At 32.4% G+C, this 10,184-nt stretch overlaps 2 non-coding genes across 2 annotated transcripts; both read right to left on the bottom strand.

The window, feature by feature from the left end:
• Positions 1 to 9,163: 9,163 nt before the first annotated feature.
• On the bottom strand, positions 9,164 to 9,238 carry TRNAP-UGG. Its single transcript has one exon. It is a non-coding gene; the product is annotated as a tRNA-Pro (tRNA).
• Positions 9,239 to 9,502: 264 nt separating this feature from the next.
• Positions 9,503 to 9,576, bottom strand: TRNAF-GAA. The gene has a single exon. It is a non-coding gene; the product is annotated as a tRNA-Phe (tRNA).
• Between the last annotated feature and the right edge of the window lie 608 nt (positions 9,577 to 10,184).

Genomic DNA, 10,184 nt, shown 5'->3' with positions numbered 1-10,184 from the left:
TAGGCTGTCTGCGTAAACGCTCGAGTGAGTATCCCTGCACTGTTGTAGGGAATGGTGTCGAAGACAAGACTCGTGTTGATGACACTTGGCAGCCAAATAGCCGTTCATCAGCCTCATGACTTTATATGGACTAACTCAATATAAAATTATTTCGAGATAGATAATCAAATTTTTATTGGAAACTATTAAATTCATTTTATTAAAAAAAAAATTATGGTAAAACAAATATTTATCTTAACAAATAGAATTAAAAAAAAAAAATCACACAAGAAACAAATAAACTGTTTAAATATTATCTTGAAATAAATTATAGAAATATATAAAAAATGATATATAAATAAATAAAATATATGAAAAACGAAATCATCGAGATGTTTATTCGAGACATGTGTTAGACACATTTTCCTTAAAACAGTTTCATCGACTCCCGTTTGTACTAGAGCTTATTGTAGATGGTTGTCTCCCATGGTATAACGAATCCAATAGTGATTCTACACTGAAATCACTACTCGTCGAACTTGATCAGCGTACAAGAACTATCACTGGGTTTCAACGAAAATATCGAGCAAAAAACTTAAAGAACACTCACAAAAGTAAGAAGAGGAATTTTAGAATTCTAGAGTGAGAAAATATAAGATAATGTACTGATATAAATGAATAATGAATGTGTATATGTTGCTGAGAATTAAATCTTCAAATAAAACAATCCAAAACATTTATTAACAATGTATATTGTTTATTGATAGGCAATTAAAGTTAAGAGCTTGTTCGGTTTGGGGTTATTTTAAAAATCTAGAGGGAGAAAAAAACAATGATTGGTGATGATTATTTTTGGTAAAAAGAGTTAAAATGTATTGATATATATAAATAAAATAAAAAGTAATAATTTAAAATAGACGGTATTTTAGTATTTTGGTTAATGATTTGAGTGATGTGATGGATAAAAAGGGGTGAAGTGATATTTGATTTTGTATAAGTTTTTTTAAAAACCTATACCGAACAAGACTTAAATGTTTATCATAACATTATATACTTTAATTTTCTAATTAAGCATTAAATATTAATTAAATAATTAATATTTAATTATAATTTGGATTAAATTCACCATTAATTCACGTTTGAATTTGTGTGAATTTTATTTGATTTTATTTATTCACAATCTTATTTTCATTCATTAATGGAAATTGAAAGATTAACCCGGTGAAAGGTTCAACAGTTGAATTGTACATATGATAGATATGTGTAACCCTTTGAACATTCTCTTATTAAAGTATATATAACTTTACTAGCCGATTAGTAGACTCGATATCCTTGAACTATTCTGTAATTTGTGTAAACGATTACACACTTTCACATAGAATTCTCCATCATACATGTCAAGCTCTCATGGATGTGTCCGTTTTGGCCATGGAACACGCGACTGGTTCTGTGAGAGGGTCTAGAATTGAGTCGTGCAATTCTTTCGAAGCGGCCCCACTTCTCCCTCACATAGGTCATCTCTTTGCTCACAAAGAATCATTAAAAGCGATATCCTTATCCTCGTCAAAATATATATTGTTTCGTTATAGGATTAATCATCAACAATAACTTTCCAAGTCAGTACAATTAGGTTGTCCCATTGAACCTAATTCTTGGGATCTCTAGTCGGCATAGGTTGGGTTTTCCTTCATACCAACTTATAGTAGGCTAATGTCTCAAAAGATTTCAAACTATCTTTCTATTCAATAATCCGATTAGTGGATCCACAATGTTATCTTTGACTTACATAGTCAAATTAGATAACTCCATTAAAGAGTATAGTCTAATGACAACATGTCTAAGACATGTACGTCTAGAGTTGTCATTAACTCTAAGTTTGTCCAATTTCAAATTACTATCAAAGTAATTAAAAAATTTCGTTGGTACATTCTTAGATAATCTTGGAATATCTTCTAATAAGAAGCATAATCGTTCGTACATGCTTACCATTTAAACTTTTTTTTTATGAAAATATTGTTTACATGGCTAATTAGTAGACAAAATGCCTTTGAACTATTCTGTCTTCGTGTAAACGATTATATTTTGCATAAAAATATTTTATTTTTCGACATAAGTCAAAATTATAGATTATAACGTTTAATCTATCAATCATAATTTTCTTAGAAGATTTCCATACGTAGATTGCACTTTCAAGTGTATACATATTCACTTATAGACGTAAAGTCTTTCATTTAAAAATATCAATATATCATTTGATAACAACATGATATTTCGTATAGTGCAATTCACATCTTTAATGAATTTAATCATTTTTATCGTAATTTTTAACAATAAAAATATCGTACAAAAGACACGTAATAAAATATTTTTCATGTCTTCATGATATATATAATTGTAACATCCACTTTTTAATAAAAGTATGATCAAATTTTCATATCATTATTATAAAATTTGTTATAAGTCATACAAAGACTTTATAAACTTTTATTTTTCATCTATTTCATAAAATCATTATGAAGACTTTGGTTCTTAAAATTTTTATGAAAACAATGTCAAAGAAATGACACATTTCTTGATCTCAAAATTCTCAAATTTTAAATATCGATTTGAGCACCAACTCAGCAAATATAAACAAGATATTTTCTTGTCATTTTATTTCTTTTTGTAAAGTTGCACAACTTTATCTTTTATAGAGAACATATTTCTCTACCAACAAATTATCTTTTTTTATCATAATATACACAATTATTTTTGTGTTATTATTAATAAAAATATTTGCCACCACATTCGTGTTTGTACCTTTTTTTTAAATCACACACATTTATATGATCTAAACCAATGATTTTCTAATCAAGAAATTATCACACAATTCTTTTACAAATTTATTTTGTTATACTTATCATACAATAAATAAGATAACTATATTATAAATATTTAATTGAACAAAACATAATTTCTACACAAGAGATTAAAATGTTTATTCATATATAAATCATTCTTTACATAATCTCTACAGAAGAAATTAAAATATTTAATCAATTAAAATATTTATTTCATCACATTATTTCTATAAAAGAAAATATAATATTTAATCAAATAAATATTCACCATGTCACATTATTTCTACAAAAGAAATCATAATGTTTCAAGCATCTTTGACCAAAGCCGCTTAAACATGTATTTTCGGTTGCACGTTTGCATTCCGTAATATCGGCACGTTTGCCACATTATTTTCAAATCAAACAAGACTTTCCTTGTAATTATTTGATTTTAAAATTATCAAATTAAGTAAGTCTTAATGATGCATTGAACAATGTATATCAAATATATTATATTAAACCAAAATTAATATATCCATATATATGATATTGTATATTATTGCTTCTTTAATTTTAGTCACGACAACAAAACAACTATAATATATATAGTCAATAACATATAAAACGTAATCAAATAAATAATATGTCATATATTATTAAACAAAAATATACCCAATTTCATTTATCATTAAAAATACGTTTAAAAAATACATTATAATTAATTAGAATATTAATTAAATTAGAATGTTGACCATTTATCTTTAATCAAATGAAAAACTAACTAATTATATTAATATGTATTCATGTCATCAATTATTCGTTTCTTAATTAATTAGATGATCTTTAACATTCTATAACAAATCTTTGTCAATCAAATAACACATAATTTGAGACAAATTTCAAAATTATCTATTAAAATAAAATAGATAGAAAATAAATCTTTATTTATATATGTATATACATTTCTAGATGATCATACTTATTATGAATGAACATGAATCATCCTATTATTAGCTAATATGCATGATTTATATTAATAATTACTTAGTTACATAATCAAATTAAATATAACTACAAATATATTTCATGTCTTAATCAAAGCACTCACATTGCCATGTTTTGAACAATAATCGACATGAAGCGAGTATGCACTCTCAAAACAAATATGAGTAGATTATTCTCACCGAGACTAATTTCCATAGTCGCGTCTCTTTAAATGCATGATTAGAATAAGTTCTAACACAAACAACTTATTTATTCTTAAGAAATTAAAATGTCTCAAAATATTAATGACAACATTATTTTGACAAATTAAATTTCTACATAAGAAATTGTTAGAATACCCAATTCATTTCATAATTTCTACATAAGAAATTATAATGATTTCAACATTCATGATTAATGTCATTTAGAAAAATAATATTATATATATTTATATATATATATTTTAAAAATCATTATCAACCCATTAATCTCATAATTTTTACACAAGAAAATTTTAATGATTTTCATATCAAGACTCCATTCATCTCCAACATCAATGGATAGAGTCATTTTAACGAGTCTGATTTCTAACAAGAAATCATTGACTACCCATTCATCTCATAATTTTACACAAGAAATTCTAATGGTTTCAACATCAATGACTTTAACAAGTCTGATTTCTACAAAGAAATCATTGACTATCCCATTCATCTCATAATTTCTACACAAGAAATTTGAATGGTTTTTAACATCAATGACCACAGTCATTTTAGCAAATCTGATTTCTACAAAAAAAATCATCTCATCAGCTGGATTCAAACACGGAACCTCCCTTCCGCCACGCACCATTGCGTCTAAACTTTGAACCACTGCGCCAATACACCCTTTCATCGTTGTACCCTTTTATGTACTTTTGTCTTCTTTCCGGAGACAACTTATACTTCATATTTGACTAGATTCTGTCAACAAATGAATAGATACACATTTAAAATGATAACTTAACATCATAATTAAAATATAATATATAGGACAATATATATACTTATATAAATAAATATATTATCTCTTATTAGTTATCATATTCTTATTAATTATCAAGTTTAATTAATTTAAGAATGTACGTATTATAATTAATTATCTTACAACCGAAACCATATCTTTCAATTATAATTAATTTTAAATAACACCATTAATTAATTTTATTAATTAAAACATTTTTTTGTCCATTTTCTTTTCCAATATATATAATATTATCTTAGCAATATATATATATATATATATATATATATATATATATATATATATATATAATAAAAGAGAAGATATTGCCCTTTTTAAGTTTAGCGTTATTAAACAATAAACATTGTCAACTCTTTTAAAGGATTTAGATTCGACTTCATCCTTCAAGCAACGTTCATCATCTCTTTTGTAACATCACATCTTGTATTTCTAAAACATCAAAGACAACAAATTTCGATAGCGCAAACTACTAAATAGTTTAGCACAATGAGACTGTTTTAAGATTGTTATAAATATTGTCTTGAAATAAATTACAGAAATATATATAAAATGATGTACAAATAAATGAAATAAATAAAATATATGAAGGACGAAATCACCGATTGAGATGTTGATTCGAGGCATGTGTTAGACACATTTCCCTTAAAACAGTTTCATCGTCTCCCGTTTGTGCTAGAGCTTATCGTAGATGGCTGTCTCCTAGGGTACACCGAATCTAGTAGTGATTCTGCACTAAAATCACTACTCGTCGAACTTGATCAGCGTACTTGAACTATCACCGTGTTTCAACGGAAATATCGAGCAAAGAAATCGAAGAACACTCACAAAAACAAGAAGAGGGCTTTTGGAATTCTAGAGTGAGAAAATATAAGATAATGTAGTGATGTGAAATGAATAATGAATGATTATATATTGCTGAGAATTAAACCTTCAAATAAAACCATCCAAAACGTTTATTAACAATGAATATTTCTCGTTAATTTGTCAATTAGTCCGTAACTAATTAACATCGTTGCCTATACGTTAATTTGTTGAAATACAATGTTAGACATTCAATGCTAGAAAATTGAAAAGTCTAAACGTTATCCAATTGATAGACAATTAAAGTTAAATGTTTATCATAACATTATACTTTAATTTTCTAATTAGGCATTAAATATTAATTAAATAATTAATATTTAATTATAATTTGGATTAAATTCACCGTTAATTCACGTTTAAATTTGTGTGAATTTTATTTGATTTTATTTATTCACAATCTTATTTCCATTCATTAATGGAATTAGCTTAATTCCAACATAAACATCAGTACAACAATTAAAAAAATCAAACAATTGAACTACCAAACAACCATGAGTTTTCATCTCGCATTAAAATCGCAAAGATTGGTGACTTCATTATAATAGATGCTCCAACATAAACTACAATTTTGCTCATTCTTGGGTATTCGCCTCTAAGTACGGATGAGATAATTCCAATAAAAATAATATTTCTACAAACTTTATCAATATTGCATCTCACCCTAAAAAACGCCATTGAGTTTCGTTCCACTCAAACATGACAAAAACAATAGACGCTCTGTTTCTGTTCTTGGTTTGGGGGCTTTCGGGCCCCTCTCGATCTTTTTCATAGTTGGGAAGGGGGAAGGATGGTACTTTCCCACTTGGATCAATGTGAAGTCTTTACTTTGAAGACTGATGATAGTTGGGGCATTGTTCTCCCGAACTATTAGCTATGTCTTTAGGAAATACTATACCTTGCACTTATTCCTACTAAGGGATCGAACTGAACTGACTGATAAACCTATAAGTAAAACTCTGATAACATGTCTAATTAATGCCTTCTTTCCCATTATTCAAGGAATCTGCCCAAGAACTACAGATTCCATTCTTGATTAGTTATAGGTTTACTTTATTCTTGATTTCTTGCAAAGGCTATAGAAGTAGGAGGAGAAGGCGAAAGGAGGGGGAATTTTTTCTTAGCTTCTCTGGATGCTACTTTACTTTTATATGATATTACACCTTTTAGCGCATCTATATGGCTGAAAGCGGACAAAAAAGTTGTTCCTTTAGCGTTACGTAGGCTTATCTTAGCCTCTTTTTCTAATGACATTTCTTTTTTTTTATTCAAAACTAGTGGACAACGAACAAAAAGATGCCACACTAAGAAAGCAATCGCTAATGACCGACGATGTGAATCAGCCTTGCTGGCAGGAATGTGAATGAATGTTCGCCCAGAGTTGATAGATGAGTCACGTCAAAATTGAAAATGAACACCGGAAACAGCACAAGATATCCAAGCGGCAAAAGAGAAAGGAAGGTGAAAGTGTGAACATTGTGGTCGCTCCCGTAATACAAAAGAGACTTGTTGGGAGCCTTTTACCGCGACCTTCCAAGTTTCAGAATGATTTAGTATGCAATCTAGTAGTAGTGCTAGCCTAATTTTATTATCTTAGCATGGATCACCTACCAAGCAAGGCAGGGACATCTAGACTAGCCAGGAAAATCCCCGAATTGAAAGCCATCCCCTAAAAAGATAGAACCTTCCCACCCTAACGTGCTCCCTCTATCGTCCTCTTTTAGGGTAATCATTCTTGATGTTTACCTTTTTTGCTTAACTTCCTTTCTGTATACTTATCCCTCCCCTCGTAAAGTAACGAAATTCATTCTCCAGGCCGCATCTGATAAAGAGAGTTCATTCCTTTGGTTACTTGACTACACTATTCTTTGCATCGAAAATAATAATTTATATTCTATTTAATAGAATACATTTTCTAAGAAGATGCAGCAAAGCAGACTTCCCCTTTGAATACAAGACAAGCAATACAGCAAGGAAAGTGAAATAGATATGATACTTTATGCCTTCAAATTGAGGGAAAAACTATACCTTTGAGAGAGAAACTACTACTTATTACCGCCCCCTTAACTAAAGGAGAGAAAGATGGGGGCAAGAGGAAAACTATTACATAAACTAGGATAAAAAAGGATGCCATTACTTGAAAGCTACTAGCTTAGCTCATACCCTATGAACAGGAAATAGAGTTCGTAGTCAGACCGGCCCCCCCTTATAGGTCGGTCTGGTCTATGATCCCCGATGGTCAAGCGCACAAGCAGAAAGAGATGACTAAGCTCCGTCTCCGACTTGATGACTGGCTAGGGAAGGCTTGCTAATCGATACCGCCGCTCGATCGCCCCTATTCTCCTTCTGATGGGAAAGCCTTCGCTTAACAGAAAGAAGGTAGGTAGGGCAGTCGAATAGCTTCTTCATAACCTAACAACTTGACGTGAAGAGGGGGCTTTCCTTGTGTAACCTATGAATTTGCCTCTTGTATAGATTGGGTCAGTAATCAGTAATAAGAGAAGCAGTAAACCGATTAATGCTTCTGTAACAAGGTTTGTTCAAACAAAAGATCAGAGGAGATCAATGAACTATTGATTTGAAAGCGCAATCCGGGCTAATAAAGCGGTCATCTGCGGCAAAGGCTTCTGTAACTGTGGAAAAGGCTGTGCCTAAATTTTAGGAATTGTAAAGCGACTTTCCCTTTGATGCCTCCCCTATTTGTTTTAGAGGCTCCTGCCTTTAAGTATTCGTATACCGGTAATAAGTCCTCCAGCCTTAGTTAGCCAGCTTATAGGAAGGTAGCATGGGCAGGCAAGAACCTGTTAGCGAATTGATATTGATATTTGTAACGGTAGGCGCATTAGTCAATCATCTGTCGCAGTAGCAGTAGCCCTCTCTGTATCACTCTCTCCCTATGGTCGACCCTTGACTTTGATCAATTTCCTCCAACAAGCTCTTTCAAGTCTTTGAGCTAAGCCTTTCCGTTCTACTGGAAACTCTCCAATATCAGGAGCAGGTAAGGCTTAGCTCTCTTGTAAGGGTCGATAGGCGGAGAATCTCTGAGATTGATTCCTTTCCATCACATCAGTGCGATTCCCGTCCGAGCCTTTAGTACAGAAAGGCGTAGGAGTGAAATTAAGAGAAGAATGAAAAGAAAATGGTAGGGAAGAGGAGTGGTAGGCAAGCAAGAAGTGAATCGATTTTAGTTTCAGTAAATGATTGATCTCTATCGTAGAAAGTAAGGGGAGTAAGAGGGCCACATTCATCGATCTTCTTTATTCAATCTGGATCTCCCTTGTTATTGATCTGTGCGATATCGAGTATGCTGAATCAGTATGCTAACGCGAATCTCTAACGGTCGTAATCAAGTCTCTCAATCGCTCTCTCCTGTCGTTAACTCTCGAAACTCTTGCAAGGCTCTCAAACGGTCCATCTGTCGGAAACTTTAATGGAAAAACTGCCCCATTGGAAAGAGGGCGATGGATGTTCATTAAAGAGTATTTGCTGACTGATGCCTCACATCAAGGTGACAGGATTCGAACCTATGGCCCTCTGTACCCAAAACAGATGCGCTGACCAGACTGCGCTACACCTCGTCTCACTGGAGCATATAGATAGACCCGATCGATGAAGACTTGAATTGAACTCGCCCTTACTTTTGGGCACAGGGACGCGAGAACCAATCCGAGTAATCCACCGCTTTATTTTAAAAATATGCCTGAAGCAAGATAGGGCGAGGCCAAAAAGCCGTATAGTGCAGGAGCGCTCCAAATTGTTTGTTGGCTTATTCTTTCTTTCACCTTTTTTATTCTATTCTAAATTTGGCGTGCGTAGGCTACGTGTCCTTTGGACCCTTCGTCCGCTTAGAAGTGGATTCGAACCACTGACACAAGGATTTTCAGTCCTTTGCTCTAACCAGCTGAGCTACCTGAACCACTTTCCTAAAGTATGTTTTCTTCATCGAATAGCGCCCTACCGCCCTTATGTGAGAGAAGGGGGCGCTCCGTGGGCACTTTACTAGTAAGGTAAGGGAAAAGTGCTTTACTAATGATAGTTGATATAGGGCTTTTTTCGCTTGTTCGTCAAGCTTTCACTCTTTTGCCGCCTAATCTCCCAACATGCTCAATAACTGAGAGCCATCCAGGGACTTCCCGGCCGGAGGAAATGGGATTCGAACCCATGATACAATCTTCTTGTATGTCGATTTAGCAAACCAATGCCTTAAGCCACTCAGCCATACCTCTTGTTGATCGGAATTACATTGTATGTGCGGTTGGTTGCCCGAAGGGCTATCTGATCCGATCAACTGCGTAAGCCGTAGCGCGCTAGCGCGCGTACTCTTCTGAAATGAGCGAGACGGAAGAGAAATCTGCCACTCGTTGGGCTTAGCCTGATTTGATATTCACTACCATTGAATGATGAACTTTGCCAGTTTTCGCCTCCGACCCGACCAGGAGAGAACACACGGTCAAGCCAAGCCCGCCTGAATGGAATGAATATATCCTCTGGTCTTTAGGGCAAAAAGCCCGAGGAACTGGACTG

This window comes from Impatiens glandulifera, chromosome 5 (genome assembly GCF_907164915.1).
Source record: "Impatiens glandulifera chromosome 5, dImpGla2.1, whole genome shotgun sequence".
NCBI lineage: Eukaryota > Viridiplantae > Streptophyta > Magnoliopsida > Ericales > Balsaminaceae > Impatiens > Impatiens glandulifera.
This window is presented reverse-complemented; position numbering and strand designations above follow the sequence as displayed.